General features: G+C 41.5%; 1 pseudogene; it reads right to left on the reverse strand.

Moving 5' to 3' along the window:
* LOC128062542 (ankyrin repeat domain-containing protein 26-like) overlaps window positions 1-18,422 on the reverse strand; it is a 57,925-nt pseudogene extending 39,503 nt beyond the window's left edge.
* Window positions 18,423-25,788: the final 7,366 nt, after the last annotated feature.

Below are 25,788 nucleotides of genomic sequence, written 5' to 3' on the forward strand. Positions count from 1 at the left end.
AACATTACATTTTCAATGATTTTATAAAATATTAAAGTGCACACAGACCAATGTGAACATGCTGACTGATGAGGAGAAAAGTGATCTTAATCAGAGGAACAAATCATGACCCCAAGAAGATAAATGTGAAAGTAGATGGTAAAATGCAACAGCATTATCTTGAATGAAATACAGCAGTATCATTTACACCATTATACTACAAGTATTTATCATGTTCTTCAATCTGTCCAGTCATTTAAGAAGTGCACAGCTGGGATGACAGTTCAACTGAATGCATAATTCATTGCTCATCAGAGAAAGAGTAATGAACTGGTTAGCTGGGATGCACACTTGTAGAATAATGGTTCATAAAAATATTCACTTTTTTTCCATACCCATGTGGGCTACTGGTATGCCTACATGTCTTGGCTCCTCTAGTTTAGCCATCTTAAAGTTTCTCGATCCAATCATGCAAGAAGGTATATAAGACACATCTAGAAAATAATGTATAATAAGTTCTCAATATTGAAATACAATTATCAAAAAGGAAATAATAAATTTAACTGTCACACAATTATTAGATATTAAAAATCTTCCATGTTTCAAAATCAATGTGAAAGTGAAAGTGAAGTCGCTCAGTCATGTCCGACTCTTTGTGACCTGTGGACTGTAGCCCACCAAGCTCCTCCATCCATGGGATTCTCCAGGCGAGAATACTGGTGTGGGCTGCCATTTCCTTCTCGACCCAGGGATTGAACCCAGGTCTCCCACATTGCAAGCAGACGCTTTACACAGAACTTCAGATCCAAGTACTAACATCAAAGATTTCAAGGGAGGAAAGGAAGCCAGGTTGAAAGAAGAAGGGGGAGGAGGCGGGGGGTGGGCAAAAGGGGTGGCCTTACAGACGTCTCCTCCCACCTACAGATACACAGGCATTATGGGACTTTTCCCTGGGCTCCAGAGAAAGGAAGACTGGAAGTCGGCCCTACCAGAAATCAGACCAGAACCAGAATTCGAGTTCTCTGCCAAGAGGAGGTAATCAGTCTCCAATCCTCAGCTCAGGCTGAGGGCCCTTCCACCAGATTCCTGCATCCAGGACTGGGGGACTAGAAAAACAGGGAAAGATAGGAAGGGTTAAGGAGAGGAAAGAGAGAGGGAAGGGGAGAGAGGTAAATAAAGTCTCTTGTTCCTTACCGGTCGGGGCACTCTGGCCAGTTGTCCGTGTCAGGAGGAGACCGGGGACAAAAGGGTTCCAGTTGCGGCCGCTGGGTCTGGTCCATTGGCAGGCAAGCTGGCCCCTGAGTACCCCGAGTGGTCAGGATGTCAGTCTCAGCGAAGAGGAGTCCCACCAGAGTCGCCACTTGTTGCAGGAAGGCGGACCCCTTCCAGGGCCCAAAACTGGGCTCTTGTCTAACACTCAGAAATGAATTGTCCAAGGAGACACATGTGCTGACAAAGCAAGAGATTTTAATGGGAAAGGGCACCTGGGTGAAGGGCAGTAGGGTAAGGAAACTGAAGAGAACCATACTTATCAAAAATGATAATTCTAGCATTTAGGGAATGAACCCTATTAATTGGTTTTGTTTCAAAACTTAGTTTGGTTTGGTACACCATGCTACTATTTCAAAGGATTTCTGTGAAACAACTGTCAAAGAAGTCAATGCCCCCCTATTCACATTAATCTAATTTGAATAACAAATACCAATACAACATATATCTTTGATGTCTGATAGGAATTTGGAGTGGCTGGAGTTTCCCCCACTTCTAGCACCCCTTCCCACCTCCAGTATTCTCTGGAGCAACAATGATCTTATCTCTTCTCAATCCAAATACACTGAAGCCATCTAGAAGGAGTTCCTTCAAGTTTCCTCAACTCCAAACTCACCTCCCTAAGGCCTTACTTTCCTCCCTTTGTCCTTTCACTAGATCTTTCCTCTATAAAGGGTAATCTCTGGATTGTGGTCTTAATTCTTCCCCCTTTACCTTCTTTCTGTGGATCATCCCCACCACTTCTTTTTCCCTCTTTGCTTGGCAATGGTATCTTACCCCTGTAATTGCTACTTCAACTCTTTGCTTCCCTCTGGCTACAGACACGTTTAGAAAGAAAAACAAAATAATGCTTTTCCTTGATCCTGTTATGTCCTGAACTCTCCAAGGCTCTACTTCCAGATTTCTCTAAATGTAAGGCTACACCCTTGCTACTCGGAGAGCTTGTTAGAAACACAGATTCTTAGACTTCCTGCTCAGTATGTGCACTTCACACAAGGTCCCCAGGCTACCAGTTAAAATCTGAGAAACTCTGTTCTATACTGAGTCTGCTTCTACATTACTTCAACTTAATTTATTCTCCTGAAATCTTAGCCTCAACTTCCTCACTCTAACACTTCCCCCCAAAGTGAAACTGCATTACAAGTTGGAAACTTTCCAGCGGACTGTCTATCAGGCTGTAGGTTCCTCCATCTCCCTATCATGCCCCCTGCTCGCTCCTTCTTTCTAGTTCTCTTTTGTTGGCCTATGTGACAGCATCCTATAAAGCAGCAACGTTTCGTAAGACACCAATTTGCACACATTACAGCTGAGCACCTATGCCCACGCTCCCCCACAGAGGATGACAGAGGTCCCTCTGCATGCCCAGGGACTGCAATCCTGAATGCCTTCCTAACAATGAGGAAGACAGGAAGAGGGGAAAGCTTTGCTGTTCTTCTCTGACACGTTTTGGTGCTGGAAGCTCACTTCAAATGCATCATCCATATCAAATACTCTCCCTTTTTCTAAAGCATTATCTTACTTATTGCCCCCTTCCCCCACAGACCTGTGCCTCTTTTCCTTCATTTCCTCCCTACACCCTTTGCCTCTCTAATCCCTCATTCCCTCATTCCTCTTGTTTCTTAACCTTCCTTAGGTCATAGAGTATCTTGAAACAGAATTAATTTTTTTTATTTTTTTGGCCCATGTGTCAAATGGAATCTTAGTTCCCTGAATAGGGATCAAACCAGCACCCCCTGCATTGGAGACTCTTAACAGCACAGAGTCCTAACCCCTGGACCGCCAAGGAAGTCCAGGAGCTAAATAACTTAGCTCCTTAAACTGGATTCTCCATTTAATCTGTGGCTGACACCTGATAAGATACACTATTTCCCTCCTTTTCTCATCTCTACCTCACTACACATCTGACAGGTGACTTTCTTTGCCTATTAGAATATATCAGCATTTCCATTTTATTTTTTTTTATTTTTTTTAAGTTTTATTTTTACTTTATTTTACTTTACAATACTGTATTGGTTTTGCCATACATTGACATGAATCCGCCACGGGTGTACATGAGTTCCCAAACATGAACCCCCCTCCTACCTCCCACCCCATATCATCTCTCTGATTTCCATTTTAAATCAACATTCTATGGGAATGCAAACTAGTACAGCCACTATGGAGAACAGCGTGGAGATTCCTTAAAAAACTGGAAATAGAACTGCCTTATGACCCATCAATCCCACTGCTGGGCATACGCACCGAGGAAACCAGAATTGAAAGAGATACGTGTACTTCAATGTTCATCACAGCACTGTTTATAATAGCCAGGACATGGAAGCTATCCAGATGTCCATCAGCAGATGAATGGATAAGAAAGCTGTGGTAAATATACACAATGGACTATTACTCAGCCATTAAAAAGAATACATTTGAATCAGTTCTAATGAGGTGGATGAAACTGGAGCCGATTATACAGAGTGAAGTAAGCCAGAAAGAAAAACACCAATACAGTATACTAACGCATATATATGGAGTTTAGAAAGATGGTAACGATAACCTTGTATGTGAGAGAGCAAAAGAGACACAGATGTATAGAACAGTCTTTTGGACTCTGTGGGAGGGGAAAAGGGTGGGATGATTTGGGAGAATGGCATTGAAACATGTATAATATCATATATGAAACGAATCACCAGTCCAGGTTCGATGCAGGATACAGGATGCTTGGGGCCGGTGCACTGGGATGACCCAGAGGTACAGGGAAGGAGGTGGGAGGGGAGTTCAGGATGGGGAACATGTGTACACCCCTGGCGGATTCATGTTGATGTATGGCAAAACCAATACAATATTTTAAAGTAATAAAATAAATAAATAAAAAGAAAAAAATAAATCAACATTCTGTCAAATGACTTTTCTATAAAATATAGTTCTTACCTTCTACTTGTCCATTTAATGTAATTTTTCCTCTTTGACCAGCAGCTCCAGATAAAAGATCCACATACTTCCATGGAAGGCTCTCAGAGATACTCTGTTAAAATTAATACTGAGTTGCATGAAGATTTCCTAATTTCTTTTGAAGAAAATATCCTAGTTTTAAAAACTGCCTACATTTAACCCGGTTAAGACAGGTTTGCCAAGATCCACAGCTGCTAAGTGACAGATTCAGGACACTGACTTCAAACACAGTGCTGTATCACCAGGCAGTGGCTACCTGCACCTAAGGGATCAGGCCCTTCTCATCTCCTTCCAAAGCTGCCGCCTTCAAACAGAACACTGCTACTTCATGTTACTTTAAGGATGGCTGCCATAAAGGTTCTCTGAGCGTGCTGGTTAAACTATCCAAAATGGTTTGTACTTACTAAAACATCACAAAGCAAAGCCAACTGCTGTTATTATGTCACATATTTCTTACTATTCGCTATGCTTTTGCTTCTCTTGAAATGTTCCTTGCAGATTAACTTGACAATCCAAATGTAATAATACCTTCAAGTTTCAAGCACTATCTTTTCAATGTTGATGTGGTAAAAACCACAATTCAACCCGTTTCTCTCTAGCCCTCTCCAGCAGTTTTACACATGCACATGTGCCAAAGAAAAATACATTTGGTAGGGAGATTGGGGATGACACAAACACACTACACACTACAGTGTATAAAACAGATAACTAGTAAGGACCTACTGTGTAGCACAGGGAACTCCACTCAATATTCTGTACTGGCCCATGCAGGAAAAGAATCTAAAACAGAGGTGATATACATATAGAGAGATATAACTGATTCACTTTGCTGTACACCTGAACCTAACACAGTATTGTAAATCAACTGCACTCCAATAAAAAATAAAGGAAGAAAGGAAGCGAGGAAGAAAGAATGAAAGGAACATTTGATCATAGACTCACTTGGAATAATGCTTCAGTTTTTAGATAAATGTTATTTCAGAACACAAACAGATTCCTTATGATTTCTAAGCCTTGATTTCCATATTACACTGAGTTCATTAGGTAAACCTTGACAATTAGCTGAAGTGTACTATGTGGTAGTATTTAGCACAGAATTATCTTCTTGACTAAAAATCAATAATTAAAAATTAAAATTAAAATCAGATTAAAAATAAAAAAATTTTGATGGGCAAATGCAAAGGTGAGAAAGTCACAGCATCTTCTGCTTTTATGTTTTTACATCACTAAGTTGTTTACATTTCAAAATAATAACAGAAGACAGTACCTCAGAATCCCAAGGTGATTCTATATCTTCCTCTGCTCCCAATCCTAAGGCTGACATCATATTTGTAAAATGGAGTCACAGATACATTAATGAGAACATTTACTACTATGAATTTTAATACATATATTAATTTTAATACATATATTAATTTTACATACATTAATAATACATACATTAATTAATACATATATTAATTTTAATACATATATTTTCCACTAGTTCAATAAAATATACTAGTGGAAAAGAATTTCAGATGGTTGAAGCATTTTCAGGGAGTAAAAGTTGGTAGTACTTGGGACACTTCTGAAGAAAGAGAGCAAAAGAAACACACTTAAAAAGAAATGGATGCCATATTTGCATCTATGCACTTTAAAGGTTTTTACTTGTGCTTTTAAGCATAGAAAAAAATCCACATTCACTTACTTACCACTTCTATTATTTCTGTGTGTTCCATCAACAGAACTCAAACGGTCATGATTTATTTGCTCTTGTGGAGCCCTTTCAATAATATCTGTATCACTTTCTTTGTCTACAATCTCTGGCTTTGTGGCTCCTTCCTATAAAAACAAGACAAAATAAAACAAAAACCAAACTTCAGAAAACATATTCATTTATTTGGTCATTCAGTCAATCAGTAAGATGACATTCACTGTTGTCTAAGAAATCATAGACACTGTCCTCAGAGAAGTTAGAAATGTAAAGAAAAGAGTGATTCTGTTCTGTGTTCTAGGCAAGGCAGAGACACGTGAAAACAAGCAAGAGGGCAGAAAAGTGTCCTTCAACAGTTCTGCAACTGAAGTGGACCAAGCACAGGAAGGGCACAAAGGAGAGAGGAGGCAGGTGAACCCATGAAGCTCAAGGAATGCTGTGACAAAGGGCTGTGTCTCAGAAGAAAGAGTACAGAGCTGGGATGTGAGGGGGATTCTGGGAAGGACAGCCCAACAAAAGGACAAAGTGTGAAACAGTGTGAATAAGTCATGTGGAAAACTAGAGCACAGTTACTGGGAACCCTACAGAGAGACAAAACGGAAGGACCAGGTCAAATGGCAAAAAGCAAGTGTCATCTTTTTTCTGCACGTGACAGTAATCTACTACAGAAGTAAAGGGTTACATCATCACAAATATATTTTATTTTATTTGGTGCCATGCTTTTTTTCAAATGAAAGGGGAAAGACTACACTGTACCAGGGAGTAGCAAACATGACATTATTTTACAGGACAGCACTGTAAAAAAAAAAAAAAAAAAAGACACTACAAGCGATGCTCCAGAGTGGACAGGAAGCAAACTAAACACTGCCCAGCACCCAGAGTTTCCATGAAGCTGTAATTAAAAAGTTGAATTTGCCTTTAAAAACAGCCAAATAAAAACAGTAAAAATCATTCTAAAACAAACTGCAAAGCCAAGAGGAATGAAAAGATTGACAAACATGTTTTAGAAAGATTACTCTGGCAGCAACATAAAGATAAACATCAGGGAAGCAAAACTTGAAAAGAATATTTCAAGATTATAGGTGAGAAAGTGGATTGTGATAATAAGACATGAAAAATGATGAGCAGGTAGAAAATACTGAACCTGCTGAGTGACTGGATGCAATAATTTCAAGGAAGTTTGGAGTCCAGGATCTTTCCTGCTGCAGCATTTCAGTGCTGCTGTCTTCTAAGATGGGGAAAACAGAAGACAGTGTAGCTTACAAAGAGTCGGGGACGAGGGAAGCATCAGGAACAAGGCCTTCAGTTTGCGGAATAATGAATTAATTACGCACGCAAGGGACTCAGAAGAAAGGATTTGGATAAATACCTTTGGATTAGAAATAGATAGCCTTATTCAGGAAAAGCATAGCTGTTAACATAACTATTTGTAAAATATGCTAACCTGGTATAATTAATGCAAACCTATGCAGAATTCTGAACTTTTGAAAATAAAACAATACCAGGGGAAGAAAACTATGACATTAAAATTTTCAGTTATATATTTTAACACCTGTTTCAAGGACATAAAAATATACTTTTACAAATGTGTGCAAATATTCATGTCTGGGATATTACAATGATAAACATTTTTGAGTGTAATAAAAAGGTGTAATAGTAAAACACCAAAAGATTTCTTTTTAAAATTGATCTTAAAAGACAACTTTTAAATTATAGATTAGAAATCCTTATGTGAGTATGGAATTATGAGTCATTTTAACGTACTACTATGAGCTAAATTGAAGAAAGTAGGGAAAACCGCTAGACCATTCAGGTATGACCTAAATCAAATCCCTTATGATTATACAGTGGAAGTGAGAAATAGATTTAAGGGCCTAGATCTGATAGATAGAGTGCCTGATAAACTATGGAATGAGGTTTGTGACATTGTACAGGAGACAGGGATCAAGACCATCCCCATGGAAAAGAAATGCAGAAAAGCAAAATGGCTGTCTGGGGAGGACTTACAAATAGCTGTGAAAAGAAGAGAGGCAAATAGCAAAGGAGAAAAGGAAAGATATAAGCATCTCAATGCAGAGTTGCAAAGAATAGCAAAAAGAGATAAGAAAGCCTTCTTCAGCGATCAATGCAAAGAAATCGAGGAAACCCACAGAATGGGAAAGACTAGAGATCTCTTCAAGAAAATTAGAGACACCAAGGGAATATTTCATGCAAAGATGGGCTCGATAAAGGACAGAAATGGTATGGACCTAACAGAAGCAGAAGATATTAAGAAGAGGTGGCAAGAATACACAGAAGAACTGTACAAAAAAGATCTTCAAGACCCAGATAAATCATGATGATGTGATCACTCATCTAGAGCCAGACACCCTGGAATGTGAAGTCAAGTGGGCCTTAGAAAGCATCACTACGAACAAAGCTAGTGGAGGTGATGGAATTCCAGTTGAGCTATTTCAAATCCTTAAAGATGATGCTGTGAAAGTGCTGCACTCAATATGCCAACAAATTTGGAAAACTCAGCAGTGGCCACAGGACTGGAAAAGGTCAGTTTTCATTCCAATTCCAAAGAAAGGCAACGCCAGAGAATGCTCAAACTACCACCCAATTGCACTCATCTCACATGCTAGTAAAGTAATGTTCAAAATTCTCCAAGCCAGGCTTCAGCACTACGTGAACCATGAACTCCCTGATGTTCAAGCTGGTTTTAGAAAAGGCAGAGGAACCAGAGATCAAATTGCCAACATCCACTGGATCATGGAAAAAGCAAGAGAGTTCCAGAAAAATATCTATTTCTGCTTTATTGACTATGCCAAAGCCTTTGACTGTGTGGATCACAATCAACTGTGGAAAATTCTGAAAGAGATGGGAATACCAGACCACCTGACCTACCTCTTAAGAAATCTGTATGCAGGCCAGGAAGCAACAGTTAGAACTGGACATGGAACAACAGACTGGTTCCAAATAGGAAAAGGAGTAGGTCAAGGCTGTATATTGTCACCCTGCTTATTTAACTTCTATGCAGAGTACATCATGAGAAACGCTGGACTGGAAGAAACACAAGCTGGAATCAAGATTGCCGGGAGAAATATCAATAACCTCAGATATGCAGATGATACCACCCTTATGGCAGAAAGTGAAGAGGAGCTAAAAAGCCTCTTGATGAAAGTGAAAGAGGAGAGTGAAAAAGTTGGCTTAAAGCTCAACATTCAGAAAACGAAGATCATGGCATCTGGTCCCATCACTTCATGGGAAATAGATGGGGAAACAGTGGAAATAGTCTCAGACTTTATTTTTGGGGGCTCCCAAATCACCGCAGATGGTGACTGCAGCCATGAAATTAAAAGACGCTTACTCCTTGGAAGAAAAGTTATGACCAACCTAGGTAGCATATTCAAAAGCAGGGACATTACTTTGCCGACTAAGGTCCGTCTAGTTAAGGCTATGGTTTTTCCTGTGGTCATGTATGGATGTGAGAGTTGGACTGTGAAGAAGGCTGAGCACCGAAGAATTGATGCTTTTGAAGTATGGTGTTGGAGAAGACTCTTCAGAGTCCCTTGGATTGCAAGGAGATCCAACCAGTCCATTCTGAAGGAGATCAGCCCTGGGATTTCTTTGGAGGGAATGATGCTGAAGCTGAAACTCCAGTACTTTGGCCTCCTCATGTGAAGAGTTGACTCATTGGAAAGGACTCTGATGCTGGGAGGGATTGGGGTCAGTAGGAGAAAGGGACGACCGAGGATGAGATGGCTGGATGGCATCACGGACTCGATGGACATGAGTCTGAGTGAACTCCGGAAGATGGTGATGAACAGGGAGGCCTGGCGTGCTGCGATTCATGGGGTCACAAAGAGTCGGACACAACTGAGTGACTGAACTGAACTGATGAGCTAAGAAAGAAATATAAAACCCTATTTGAAAATTCACAAGGTTTTCTTCTTATTTCTGTGTAAACAGCACACTAACAACTCTAATTTCCTATCTGTGCCTTCTGGAATAGTAGGTAAAGATTGAAGGAATGATCTTGATATTAAAAATAGTAGTAAAATTATGATTATCCTAGCTGGAGATAGAAAGGTTTTCAAATACATCTATGATTATCAAGCAGGGCTCAAATTTCGTGTCAGGAAAGAATAAACAAACTGAAAAAAATCAAGTAACCACAATTTCTGAGTTTTGGATACAAAAGAATTGATATGTTAGTTTCATATGTATAATAAAGAATTGACAGGCTAGTTTAACACCTATAAATACTGAAGTTAATATAAAGTTTCTTAAAATAACATGGAGTATACATATGGCTAGAGATATTTTAAAAAGTAAAAAATTACCTTCCAGAGATAATTTTTAAACTCTGTTGGTAATTTTTTTCCTTATGATTTTATAATAACAAGTAGTCTACATAAGAAAAAGAAATCATAAATTGTAATTTCATTCATTTCCTGTCAGTGCCATTACATGTCGATATTAGGAAAAGACAAATCAGAGTCTCTTCAGCAAAAAAAAAGTTCTACATTTTTTCTTTAAGACTATTGCACCTGAAAATTTTCTCATTGAATGAAGAGAGAGTAAGAATCTCATTTATATAATTATAACTTTTATAAAAAGACTAGATAAAATGCTTATTTATTTCCTCTTTATTTTCAAAAAGATCTAAAACACCCACCAAGATTATACCAAACAGTAAGATAAATTAGTTAAGTACATTAAGTATTTATCAAAGAGTAAGTTAGAAACCACAAGAAACAGAAAGGCCAAAAGTTCTTAAATCATAATAAATCTGCTAAGGCCTAAAACAGAAGTCACCTTGAATTGTCTATGAACTAAAGTTTTGCTATATTAAACAGAGGACATTGCTTCATTACTTTCAAAGTGAGAATTTGTTTAAAAACACAAATCACTTCAAACTGAAATGAACTTCCAGAGGGAACTATATTCAATACAGATATATACATACATGTATGTGTGTCAGTCCCTCAGTTGTGTCCGACTCTTTGTGACCCCGTGGACTGTAATCCACCAGGCTCCTCTGTCCATGGAATTCTGCAGGCAAGAATACTTGAGTGAGTTGCCATTTCCTTCTCCAGGGGATCTTCCTGACCCAGGGATTGAACCCAGGTCTCCCGCATTGCAGGCAGACTCTTTACCAACTGAGTCACCAGGGAAGCCATATATACATATATAAGTATAACCAAGACACTCTGCTGTACACCTGAAACTAACACAATATTGCAAGTTGATTATACTGCAATTAAAAAAAAAAAATAAGAACCACCACCAACCTCAAAAACAACCACCAAAAAAAGTAAGGAACAAATTTTCTTTCAGTTCTTCATAAAAATCAGCTATATGTCATTCAAAAGAGTATGAGCACTGCTTTTTCGTGACCTCACTGTCTCCTCTTAAGTTGAATTTGAAATAATTCTTCTCATATTTATAATATAGAGTTCCTCATCTGACATACCCCCACTATTTCTGTTGTGTTTGTGTAATAATCTGTCTCATCCTGACCCTCATTCCATTTCATATTCATCTTGTCCTTCTTAAATGAATTCTTCCCTTTCATCCCCCTCCCCATGTTCATATTCATCTAGCTGTTCTTCCTAATTGCTTTGTAATGTTTTTCTTTCATAAGGGCATACTTAGTATGCCAGCATTTATAAATCTGAAGCATGCACATATATTGCTCTTATTATCACACCATTTTGTATCGTGACTTTGAAAGCTTCCATTTCTGTGGTAGGATCCCTTGTGTCATATAAGGGGACATGACATGTGAATGGCATGTGAAAAAGTAGCGGGAAAAAAGAGTTACAAACAAAACAACTTGCCTTTGTGAGACCAAGGCCCGCGAGAGACTTGAGAGGTTGTGGAAGAGGTTCAGGCGATGGGAAGGCAGGATGAGAGAAGCCCCGAACTCCAGGTGATGGTTCGGGAATGGTTTCAACCGTGTCTTCAATTTCACCATCAGAATTATTGTCCTCAGAGAAAGCTGTACTCTCTGGACTCACAATGCCACATTTTGCTTCTACTATAGTGAAAACAAGTGAGAGTACATGAGAACATCTGTAATTTCAAATCAGTGAATAAAACCAGGAGGACAGTCTTAGATAACTTACTGTTTCTCTTGGATTGCTGAGAAGCATTCATTAGCTTCATTAAGTTTGGTTTCAGGACATTCTGGAGAAGAAAATAAGAACTTTAAGAATAATAAGAGTCAAATTTAACAAAATAATTATAACATCTCCCATTCCTCTATATCTAACACAAAGAGCACAGGCTCTGGAGTCATTCAGATGTGGATTCAAATCCCAGTTCTGCCACTGACTAACCTTCTCATGGGGTAAGGATTATGACAGATGACATAGGAAGCCCCGGATGTTCCTCCCCTTACCCCTAATATACTGCTATACAAATACTATGACACCTACTAGATTACTTTCTCTACCAAAATGTTCTAGAATAAAAATTTATCCCCAATACTTTAGAGTACTATGTCTGAAAAACTAAGCTATTTAAATTAGTTGCTATGTTTTGAAATTTGTTTGCATAATTTCTGTATGCATGAATTACTGCTTGGGAAGGGAAATATGAAAGTTTAGTTTTTAGCAGACCCTTATTTAGATGGGTTAGAACTGCAAATAGGAAAAGTTATTTCTATTCTGTTTGTCAAAGAGCTAAAGACAAATGATTTTTAAAATTCAGCTCATTCTAAGAAAGAGGGGAAAAAATAAGAGTAAACCTGTAGGGCAACGATCATGAGTGAAAGCCACAAACACTCTAAACAGAAAGCCATAAGCAAACATGTTAACAATAGAGGCAGAGATAGATGCACTCAAAGAATGGACACTGAAGAAATGTATTCTGCAAGGAAAAATTAGGTTAATAGGAAGTATTAAAAATGACAAAAGGTAGGGGAGGAAAAAGAAAGGAAAAAGTGAGATATGCCTAGTGAAGTACAAACTTAAGGGGGAAAAAAAGAAAAGCATAAGCATAATGAGGTATGTGGAAAAACATATATATTTAGAACTTATATACAACAAATCAGTAATATATCAGTATTGCTAAGAATACACTATGAACAAAGCCTGTGCTTTATGTTTTTATTAATATATAAATTATATATCTACACTGCTCAAGTTTTATGAAAATATCAACATAAATTATACATAAAACATATATTTAAAATAGAGGCTTTTGGTCATTGTATATCCCTAATAATAGTGATTTATATTACTTTAAAACTGTTTATAAATAATACTGTAATAAAGAGTTTATTTTTGCCACTATAAAAAAAGCCATTCAATTAGCCACACATGGCCATCTATCACTACCTGAATGCTGTCAAGTATTACTGGAGAGAGAGGAATTGATAAAGAAATATCCCTAACATTTCACTGGGAACAAGGACTGGTAGTCAGAATTCTAAGGAAACTATGCTGTTTGAAAAAAAAAAAAAATTAATGGAATACAAGATGGAGCTAGAAAGCTATTGGGTGGAAGAAGTTTGGGGTTGGCTAAAAAGTTTGTTTGGGTTTTTCCATAAGATGTTACAGAAAAACATGAATGAACTCGTTGGCTAACCCAATATATGGGAGCTCTCTGCACCGTCTATTCAATTTTGCTGCGAACCTAAAAGTGCTCTAAAAAATAAAGTCTATTATTTTTTTTTTTAAAGAAAACAGAAACAATGGTTGGATAAAATACTGAAACATGCTATAACGCTTAGGACCCCTGAGAACATTAAACCAAGAGAAAGAAGCCAGTCATAAAAACCACATATAGCATGATTTCATGTATATGAAATGTCTAGAAGAGGCAAATCTATAGAGACAGAAAATAAATTAGTGGTTGGGCTGGGCTCATGGGGGTGGGTTGTCTGAATGAAACGGGAAATGATTGCTAATGTGGGATTCTTTTGAGATGAGGAAAATGTTCTGAAAGTTGTTGTGGCCGTGGTTGCACAACCCTGTGAATATACTAAACACCACTGAACTATACATATTAAATGGGTGAATTGATGGTGTGTGAATTGTATCTCAATAAAACTATCATTTTCTTAAGTAAAGCTGCAATTTTTAAAAAGTAACTGGTTAGAACCCATAGCATGCATACTTTAAGCATTAGAATGCTGAAGAATACTGAAGAAGTCTCTAGACTTCTAGTGATAGCAGATAGACTTCTCATAGTGATAATTCAGCAGAAAGGCATGTCATAAATATCCACATGCCTAACAACAGAGCCTCAAAACAAACAAAGCAAGAACTGAAGTTACCAAAGGTAGAAACAGACGGAAATTTTAAATACCAGTTTCTTAACAGGTAATAGAAGTAGATCCAAAGTGTGTGTGTGTGGGGGGGGGGGGGGGGCGGGGATATGAGTAATGTACACAATACCATCACCCACCTTGTCTAAAACAAATATTTTGAGGATTGACACATATGCACTACTGATGTATAAAAGAGATAACTAATGAGAACGTATTGTATAGCTCAGGGAACTCTATCCAATGCTCTGTGGTGACTTAAGTTGGAAAAGAAATCTAAAAAAGAGGGAATATATGTATACATATAACTGATCCACTTTGCTGTACAGCAGAAACCAAAGTAAGATTGCAAAGCAACTCTATTGCAATAAAAATTAATTTTAAAATACGTTGAGTATAACAAGCAGTGGTTAAGCATTCACTTCATAATTTTTTGTCTCCTTGGAACTTCAAAGGATCTTTCAGTGGTCTGAAACCTTTCTTTAAGATTTCCTATTATCTTCTTTCCTCTTATTATTTATGTATTTACTCGGCTGTGCCAGGTTTCCGCGGCCGCACGTGAGCCTTCTCTGGCTGTGGCAGGTGGGGGCCGCTCTCTGGTTGCGGTGTGCAGGCTTCTCGGTGCGGGGACTTCTCTGGCTGTGCAGCCCTGGCTCTAGGCTGCGGGAGCTTGAGACGCTGTGGCCTGCGGGCTCTAGAGCACAGGCTCAGAGGTTGTGGTACATGGGCTTCGTTGCCCTGCAGCATATGGAATATTCCTGAACCAGGGATGGAACCTGTGTCATAGGCAGATTCTTAAACACTAGATGAACCATCAAGGCGATCTTCTGAAAGGGGGTGACCAAAGTAATTTGCACAGATGCCTTTTTCCTTCTTCACATCCTTTTCAAACACAAAGACTTATTCAAAACCATCCCATTTTCCCCAAGACACAAACCCTGTACTCTTTCCTCTTAGATATTTTAATTCTCTACTCCCTGGAACCCAGGTGGTTTTGACAAGAAGCCCTGCTCCCCTGCAGAAATGTGCTGGGGGTCAATCACAAGCCGTCAGCCAGAGACAGACAGCATCCAGGTGGGTGGGTCTGGAGTGCTGCAAACAACGCAGCAAAGGAAATGGACCTGGGCTGCACCCCCGTTTCATCACACAGCAGTAGCACCTGGCAGGCACGTGTTCATTTCCTATCAGCAAGCAGCAAAGGCGAGGCACGAGCTGGATCCTCCTGCTTTTCCCAGGAGGTGGTTTCACTGCCAATGCCTTGTGATGCTCTCCACAGTCTTAGGTTCATTCCATAGCACGGTTGCTTTTCAGCACTTACCTGCCAGCTTCTGACTTATGAGACCTGTACAACCTCCTTCAACAGATTGTGCTTAGTCACTCAGTTGTGTCTGACTCTTTGTGACCCCATGGACTGTAGCCCACCAGGCTCCTCTGTCCATGGGATTCTCCAGACAAGAATACTGGAGTAGGCTGCCATTCCCCCCTCCAGGGGATCTTCCTGACCCAGGGATCAAGCTGGGGCTCTTAAGTTTCCTGCCTTGGCAAGCAGGTTCTTTACCACCATTGCCACCTGGGAAGCCCAAGGATTGCAGGGGGAACATGAAAAGAGAGGAGGTGCCCAGTGTTGTTATGTACACCATGGGAGGATGTCAGGGACAACTTCTTTTTAAAAAGGAAGAAAAGCAAGTTGCAAAACTGTGTTCTTTCATCCAAGAAATATTTACTGAGGGAATCCCCTGGCAGTCCAGTGGTTAGGACTCCATGCTTTCACTGCTGAGGGCCTGGGTTCAATCTCTGGTCAAGGAACTAAGATCCCACAAGCCATGCAACAAGGTAAAAAAAAAAAAATTTTATATATATATATATATATATATATATATATATATATATATATACTGAGCATGCACCATTCTAGGCACTTAGGACACTGCTGCTGCTAAGTCACTTCAGTCGTGTCCAACTCTGCAACCCCATAGACGGCAGTCTCCCAGGCTCCCCCGTCCCTGTGATTCTCCAGGCAAGAACAGTGGAGTGGGTTGCCATTTCCTTCTCCAACTGCAACTAACTAAACAGACAAACCTGGCAAATAAGCAAACCCTGTCTTAAATGGTGATAAGTAACATGAGAGAAATAGAGCAGGAGGAGGCAGGGTATCATCGACTCACAGCCTTAAATGGGGCAGATGGGGAAGGCCTTCCTGAGAAGGGGACCTTTAAGTGTGTCTGAAGGTCGTGTATCTTGGTCTGCATATATATGCCTGGTGCTTCCCTGGTGATTCAGTGGTTAAGATCTGCCTTGCAATGCAGAGAACAAAGGTTCGATTCCTGGTTGGGGAACTAAGATCCCACATGCCATGGAGCAACTAAGTCAACAAGCTGCAACTAGAGAGTCCACAATGAAGATCCCATGTGTGGAAACTAGGACCTGACATAACCAAATAGATAAATAATATTAAATATATTTCTTTAATGAGGGGGAAAAGAAACCTGTTTAATTTCATTTAATTTCATTAAATTCCTATTTAATTCTGCACTATCAAAGAGAAATATCTGATGGTTTTGGAAAAGCTGGCGCACAGTGCTCCCATGTTACCAGGTGACCGTAGAAGCATATGGTTGATGTCTGGACTTTGCTCCATCACAAGGGAAGGGGAGCACAAATTTCAAGAAGATAGGTGGGTCACTGAGTCAGAAGGAGCAAAGGCGGCTATCAGACGGCACTCATCCTGGCTCAGCTGCCTCTGCCTATTTGGCGCAGGACAGGGCAGCTGTCTGCTGTGTGGTGCGCATGTCGTGTGACTAAAACCAGGCAATTCCAGTACAGTAACCATGACGTTCACACAAAGCAATTTAGCAGTGACCAGGCATCCTGGACACTCACTGATCAGCAGCACTACGCTGAATTCTCACCTTCTGTACCATCTGCACTAAAGCGAGAAGGGAGCTCTCTAGCAGATCCACTTTGAAAGAAAGGCTAAAGGAAATTCTTCAGATTCAAAGAGAATAATACCAGAGGGAAACAAATTTCAAGAACAAAGGAAGAGCAATAGAAATGGCAAATAACTATGTAAATATGAGTCTTATGGTTTTTTGGTCTGTGCCATCCAACGTGTGGGATCTTAGTTCCCCAACCAGGGGTGGAACCCTTGCCCACTGCAGTGGGCGCTCCTAGTCTTAATCACTGGACTGCCAGGGAGTCCCTAATTTTAAAGAAGTGGCCAAAGCAGTCAGCTTTTTCTACTTCTTATTTAAGAAATATTTATTTTTATGTATTTATGTAGCTGTGCCAGGTCTTAGTTGTGGCACTTGGGACCTTCCATCTTCATTGCAGCAGGTGGGATCTAGTTCCCCGACCAGGGATCAAACCCAGGCCCCGTGCACTGGGAGCGCAGAGGCCTAGCCACTGGACCACCAGGGCAGTCCCGAGACTATTTTGTATGTATATATGATGTATATATGTATGACAGCAGAAAGCAAAATTTCTAACACTGTCTGAAGCACAAAGATGTAGCACTAAGTGGTGGTGTGGCTTCTATGTTCTCCTTGACGTGGCACAATCTTATTTCCAAGCAGACAGAGAAAAGCTAAACATGAATACTATAAGCTCCAGAGCAACCACTAAAATTCAGAGACACATGGGGAAAAACATCAATATGGAACACTAAGAATATAATCAACAATACAGTCGATAATAATGTAGGGGAATATAGTCAGTAATCAAGTAATACCTTTCATGGTGACAGATGGTAACTAGATTTACTGCGATCATTTTGAAATGCATAGTAATGTCAAAGCACTATGCTGTGCACCGGGGAACTAACAGAGTGCTGTAGTCAATTATACTTCAAAAATAAACAAGTTCATAGAAAAAGAGATCGGATTTGTCGTAACTGGAGGTACACAGAGGGGTGTTGGGAGGAGAATTGGAAGAATCTGGTCAAAGGGTACAAACTTCCTGAGCACCACCCAGCCGGGTCAGGCAGCCGGCCCAGGAGACCCTGTCCTCCCGGCCTCTGCGGCCGGACCCAGATTTAGAAGGAGCCCCGGGGCGAAACACCCTCTGCGCGCCCGCCACAAGCCCACTGGAGCCACGAGCCCAAAACACCAAGGGGTGCCCAGCGAGTCCAGCTCCCGCCGCCAGCCCGCCGGCCAGTATCCAGGCACGTCCTCCCATCCACGGGCTCGCCGGAGACACGTGCTCCTGCAGGCGATCCGAGCGCTCCAGAAGGGCACGCGCCTGCTGGTAATAAAGACCCCCTTCTGCCGCCTGCAACTCTCTCATCCATCCAGCCTCCCGTCCCTTCCCCTGCCCCGAGAGACTGTCTCCTCCTCTCCAATCTCCGAGACCAGGAGAACTGTGTCCGCCTTCTCTAAGCTCCCTGGAGCTGACATCAGCCACCAGTTAGGTCCCAAGAGTAAACAGTAGGAAAGAACAGAGGTGAAGATTCAGGGAGACTCACGGAGAGAGTCTATCTTCTCTTGAGTCTCCTTTTCTTCTCCACTCCTCCCCCCATCCCCGCTCCTTCACCAGCAAGAGAAATACGTGTTAAATTCACTCGTGGTGTGGACTTCAGTTGGCAAACCCAGGCCCTGTTGGCCCTGCAAGAGGCCGCAGAAGCGTTTCTAGTTCAGCTCTTCGAGGATGCCTGTCTCCTCTCCTTACACGCCAGCCGCGTCACGCTCTCCTCAAAGGATGCTCAGCTGGCCCCGAGGATCAGAGGCATTCAAGGGCACAGCCGGGCTCCGGGCACCCACCCGTGTTTCTGGTGGATACCAGAGCCCCTGCCCATGGCTAGGACCAGATCCACGGGGTACAAGGTATTGCCTGCACTTGCTGTCTCTGAGTAGAGTGTGTGAGTTGGTTTCCTAGTTAGTCTTTTTGAGAAGGAGATGACTGCATGGCTTTCCTCTCTAACAGAGGTAAAATATGAGAGAATCAAGGTATTCCAGAAATCTTGAGAATAATTTTCAGATGAAGATACTCTACTTTGCAAATTATTCATATGACTGTTTGATGATGTGGAAAACATCAGATTTTCTAGGTTATAGGAGAAAAGGATATTCACTGATTATTTTAAATCCTCTTGTACCATTTAAATGTTTTACCATATGTATATTTACTTTTATTTAAAACATGATGGAACAAATAAGGGAAGAGCACTCCAGTCAGTTGCATGGAAGAGCCTCGTGCATCCAGGATACAAATATCTGTCCCTCAAATTGACTTCATCATTAGTGGCAGAAGCAAGTTCCTGTGTGCACTGTGCCTGTCAACAGATCAAAAATTCAACTGAGATGAAAACAGAAAATTGTTAAGGTCTGATGTTTTACCTCCTCTGGTAAATTCCTACCAAAGTCATTCAGAAATTCCAACTTGCAAACTTGATTTGATTCATCTGCAAATCATAGATGTATCATAATTTATACTTCAGAATTCTTCATTCCAGGATTTTAAAGAGCCTTTTCAATGTTTTCACAGGTATTTTTACAACTTCCTTGTGGAGAGATAATAAAAATGATTCTTAATGAAAAAAAAATTGAAGCAAAGTTACTGTTATACAGAGATTGTACTGTGTTCTTTGTGTGTTAGTGCTAATTTCTTCATTTGGACACTGTTTTCCAAGAGCCACAATTTAAAGAGAATTGAGGGCCGCATTTTTGTCTCCAGTGCAGTAGAGTGTGAGCTGATAAAATCCTTGCCCTTCTTTCGTAACTGAAAGCAGTTTAAGTGACTTCCAGGGAAATAGGAAGTGCCACCAGAAGACTTTTGATATTGTGTGTGATGAAAATGATTGGTGAGGGTGGATATTAATAATGATGCAGTCAACCAACTGAATTCAAACTAACTGGAAGGGCCAAGTTCTGTTGTTCAATACATTTTAACCATTTGGAAAAACCTTTTCCTGTTCTACATCAACTCATTTTTATGTAAACAATGGAATAAACCTTATCTATGAATACATTTCTTTTTAAAGGTACAAATTTCCAACTGTAAGATAAATAAGTACTAGGGACATAATCTACAACACAATAAATAAAATTAATAAATGCTGTTCTATGTTATATATGAAAATTGTTAAAGAGGAGAGTGAAAAGTTTGGCTTAAAGCTCAACATTCAGAAAATGAAGATCATGGCATCTGGTCCCATCACTTCATGGGAAATAGATGGGGAAACAGTGGAAACAGTGTCAGATTTTATTTTGTTGGGCTCCCAAATCACTGCAGATGGTGACTACAGCCATGAAATTAAAAGATGCTTACTCCTTGAAAGGAAAGTTATGACCAACCTAGATAGCATATTCAAAAGCAGAGACATTACTTTGCCGACTAAGGTCCATCTAGCCAAGGCTATGGTTCTTCCAGTGGTCATGTATGGATGTGAGAGTTGGACTCTGAAGAAAGCTGAACGCCGAAGAATTGCTGCTTTTGAACTGTGGTGTTGGAGAAGACTCTTGAGAGTCCCATGGACTGCAAGGAGATCCAACCAGTCCATTCTTAAGGAGATCAGCCCTGGGTGTTCTTTGGAAGGAATGATGCTAAAGCTGAAGCCCCAGTACTTTGGCCACCTCATGCGAAGAGTTGACTCATTGGAAAAGACTGATGCTGGGAGGGATTGAGGGCAGGAGGAGAAGGGGACAACGGAGGATGAGATGGCTGGATGGCATCACGGACTCGATGGACGTGAGTTTGGGTGAACTCCGGGAGTTGGTGATGGATAGGGAGGCCTGGCATGCTGCGATTCATGGGGTCGCAAAGAGTCAGACACGACTGAGCGACTGAACTGAACTGAACTGAATATTGAACAGGACCTTAAACGGCCAGAAAGACTCTGACAAAGACGAACACATCTGGAGGCATCTTCCTCTCCGACTTCAAACTACATCATGGAGCTATAGTAACCACCACAGTGAGGAACTGGCAGGAACACAGACACATGGACTCCAGGAACGAATAGAGAGCCCAGGAATGAATCCACATGTACCTGGTCAGTTCATGAAAATCAAACCAGTAACGAGCCAAGAGGAAAGGGCAGTCTTCTCAAGAAACAGTGACAGGAAAACTAGCCACCTACACTGAAGAACATCAGTGAAGGTCATCCTCTAGATCATCTAACAGAAATCGAACTGAAAACCCGCCATCTTGCACATGGAGCTCTTTCCCCACCACCCCCCCGAGTCCTCTGAGATGGACCTCCAGTCAGCGCTCAGCTGGACACAGGAAACGTCTACTTTGTCCTCATTTTTCCCTCTTGCAGTGCCACCCTGCTGGCGGGCAGTGAGGCAACCCCGCTTCTTTCAGCCTGGATGCAGCCCCATTATCCAGGAGCCTGAGCCCTGACGGCCCTGAGGAGACAAAGCTCCCACCAGCTGGTCACCGAGCCCAGTCTGAAGGCAAAGCGTCCTGCGCCCGCGGGGCAGAGGTGGTTTTGGCGCCCCCTGCGGGCCACCAGAGAAGAGCGGGCAGCCCCGCGCTCACAGACCTCAGAGGGCTCACCCAGAAGCAGCTCTGCTGTGAGCACTCAGACTGGAGGCCCAAAATGAAATGGAGCAGAATAGCTCCATGACCCTCCTCAAAACATGGCTAAGGAAAAATCAGAGCCTGTATGGAATGCAGCCATAAAAAGGAACACATTTGAATCCATTCTAATGAAGGGGATGAACCTAGAGCATATTAAAGAGGGAAGTCAGTCAGAAAGAGAAAAACATGGAATCTAGAAGGATGGGTCTGACGAATCTGTTCACATAGCAGCAACGGAGATGCAGACATAGAGAAAAGATTTGTGGATAAGGATGGGGAACAAGAGGGAGAGGGTGAGATGAATGGAGAGAGCAGCATGGATGCATGTATACCAACATTTGTAAACAGACAACCAGGGGGAATTTGCTGTATGACTCAGGGAACTCAAACTATGGAGAACAGTGTGGAGATTCCTTAAAAAACTGAAAATAGAACTGCCTTATGACCCGGCAATCCCACTGCTAGGCATACACACCAAGGAAACCAGAATTGAAAGAGACACGTGTACCCCAATGTTCATTGCAGCACTGTTTATAATAGCCAGGACCTGGAAGCAACCTAGATATCCATCAGCAGATGAATGGATAAGAAAGCTGTGGTACATATACACAATGGACTATTACTCAGCCATTAAAAAGAATACATTTGAATCAGTTCTAGTGAGGTGAATGAAACTGGAGCCTATTATACAGAGGGAATTAAGCCAGAAAGAAAAACACCAATACAGTAAACTAATACATATATATGGAATATAGAAAGATGGTAACAATAACCCAGTATGCAAGACAGCAAAAGAGACACAGATGTATAGAACAGTCTGCTGGACTCTGTGGGAGAGGGAGAGGGTGGGATGATTGGGGAGAATGGCATTGAAACATGTATAATATCATATATGAAACGAATCACCAGTCCAGGTTCGATGCAGGATACAGGATGCTTGGGGCTGGTGCACTGGGATGACCCAGAGGGATGCTACAGGGAGGGAGGAGGGAGGGGGCGTTCAGGATGGGGAACACGTGTATACCCGTGGCAGATTCATGTTGATGTATGGCAAAATCAATACAATATTGTAATGTAATTAGCCTCCAATTAAAATAAATAAATTTATAATAAAAATAAATAAAAAGAAAAAAAAAGAGTGAGGGGACACACGTACACCTATGGTTAATTCATGTGGGTGTATGACAAATCACACCAATATTGTAAAGCAATGATCAATCAACTAAAAATAAATAATTGTTTTAAAAAAAAGACTAAATGAACAGAAACACAAACTTTGCAACTAACACCGTAATTCAATTTTAAAAACTATAAAACTTTAGAAAACAACAAAAGATCTACATGACCTTTGGTCTGGTGATGAGTTCTAACACACAACAAAAAAGCCAACTTACCAAATTATTAATATAAATTGTTTAAAACATTGACTTTTACAATTTTATACATTTACTCTGTGAAGGACCTTGTTTGAGAGAACCGAAAAGACAAACTGTGAAATGAACCACTGACCACGCACCCTTGCCAGGCAACAGAGAAGAGAAAGCACTTGCAGGAGTCATCTTACAACAGGAGGTCCTGGTAAGGAACAAGGAACTAACAAGCTACCACCCCAGGATTCTGGAGAGGTCAAAAAGAGATGGGAGACTGCAGTGCAGAGGTCCTACCAACTTCCCAGGATCCTCCTCGCTGGAATCCATCTCAGCTGAGTGATGCATGTGCCCCCAGGAAGGATCCCAATTCAGAATGACTGGCAAGAGACAAACCAGAAACTAACCCCATGGCCAGAAAACCTGAGACTATGAGCCATGTGGCAGAACAGTTCTCTCCATTTCCCTCACCCTCCTCCCCTCTGCCCCGGCAGCCCTTCCCAATAAAGTCTCTCGCTTGGACGGCACTCCTCTCCTCGGACAATTCACTTCCAAGTGTCAGACAAGAAGCCACTCTCAAGCCCTGGAAGGGATCCCCCTTCCTTCATCAAAACCACGATCCAGGAGAAAATATCTTCCAAATGCTACCTTGTAGAGAAAGAAATGGCACCACCTCAAGTATTCTGGCCTGAGAAATCCCAGAGACAGAGGAGCTTGGTGGACTACAGTCCAACAGCAGGGCATTTCTGAGGAGAGGAAACAGTCCCAGGGAAGCTGAGGTGCTCGCCAAAGGCCCCAGAGCTTTGGATGGCACAGCCAGACCTGTGGCTGAGGGCTCCCAGCAGCCAGGCCTCTTGATCCTGGCCTCTTTCACCGGGTACATGTGTGGAAAACGAGAATCAAAACTATGCCTGAGGGCATCCCTGGCGGCTCCATGGTAAAGAATCCGCCTGCCAGTGCTGGACATGCAGGTGTGATCCCTGCTATGGTTAGATCCCCCATGCTATGGAGCCGGTGAGCCACAGCTGCCGAGCCTCTGCTCTAGATCCTGGAAGCCACAATGCCGAGCTCACATACTGCAACCACTGAAGCCCGTGAGCCTGTGCCCCGCAACAGGAGGAGCCGCTGCAGTGAGAAGCCCACACACCACTAGTTATGGCCCACGCTGACCCGAACTAGGGAAAAGCCCACACACAAAGACCCAACACAGCCAAAAATACATACAATTGTTTTCCTAAAAAATGCGTATCTGACAAAGAATCTCTACTCAAATTGTCCAAGAACACTAGAGCAAACAAGCCCATTCATAATTGGTAAAGATTGAAATATACACCTGGGCACTGAGGGTATACTGATAGCAAACTATTATACAGAAACATACTCAAGATACTGGTGAAATGCATGCACAGCCCCCTTTGGAAGACAGTCTGAGAGTTTTTTCAGTAACCACATGGGACAAGCACTGAATTCTATGCATGACAAGCGGTGGAAGCCAAGTGTCTTATCATTGGAATGGGAAGTTACGGAGAAACAAAAGGAAAGGTTACAAGATCCAAGGAGACATCATCACAAATTACCTTTAACTGAAAATGTTCAAAGGTAAGCTCGAATACATGTATGTATTTCCAAGTATTGTCAGCTGAGCATATTTAACTCCTACATGTATGTTTTACATATCATTCTCTAATGAAAGGGAACATGAAATGTCCCTGGTGGTCCGGTGGTAAAGGATCTGCCTACCAATGCAGGGAACACGGGTTCACTCCCTGGTGCTAGAAGATTCCACATGCCCAGGGGCAACTAAGCCCTTGTACAACTATAGAAGTACTTGCATGCTCCAGAACCCAAGTTCTGCAACCAGAGAAAGCACTGCAATGAGAAGTCATGGTACGACAACTAGAGGGCAGCCTCTGCTCACTACAACTAAACAGCTAGCAACAAAGACCCAGCATAGTCAAAAATAATTCAATGTTTAAAAAAAAAAAAAAAAAGCAAGGACAGAAGTTCTTTGAATAAATGACTGAGATTAGGGGTGAGGCAGTAAATATATGAGCTGGATTTTCATAAACAAGAACATCCATGCAAAGAACAAGCCTGCAGAGCTCTGTGCCCATCAGCCACAGGAAGAGACTGCCTCCTGACAGCCAGCAGCATTTACAAGTGACCTCCTAAGGCCTTCGTCAAACTACAGGGGCACCTATGGGTTTTCTGTTTCCCTCACTTTTCTGACTCTTTCCTTAAACATACGCACATTTCTTCATAGAATGTCACAGTGGAAGGAAAACAGGCCTACAATTTTTAGACCTCAATTTGCAAAAAAACTTGGAGCTTGGTTTTTTTTTTTAATTAAAGCACCACATAATTTAAAATTTTTACACGTTCTAATTATTCAGTTCCAAAACACCAAACTTATTGCACAGGGTCCCCATGGAAAGGCCCCCTCTCAGCAGGATAGCCACAGATTCCACCTTGAAAGGGCAGCAAGGTGCCCTCCACCCTTCTTTTCTGCCTGGGTGGCCACCAGATTTTTAAATCCATGCACCCTACTAAGTTTCTAGGGCGCAATTCGTGGACCCTTCCCTTTCCTATCCCAGCAGGTGGTCAAGGGCCCTCCCGGCTGCATAGTACCAGAAGCAGGGCTGGGCCAGCCAACTAGAGTAACAGTTATGAAGTCCCTGTAGGTGAAATCACCAGGCAGGATAAATCCCTTGGACTTCCAGCAGGCACTAGGCTGCTTGGGAAAACCGCGCAGGTCTGAGCTT

This window comes from Budorcas taxicolor, chromosome 17, assembly GCF_023091745.1.
Source record: "Budorcas taxicolor isolate Tak-1 chromosome 17, Takin1.1, whole genome shotgun sequence".
Lineage (NCBI taxonomy): Eukaryota > Metazoa > Chordata > Mammalia > Artiodactyla > Bovidae > Budorcas > Budorcas taxicolor.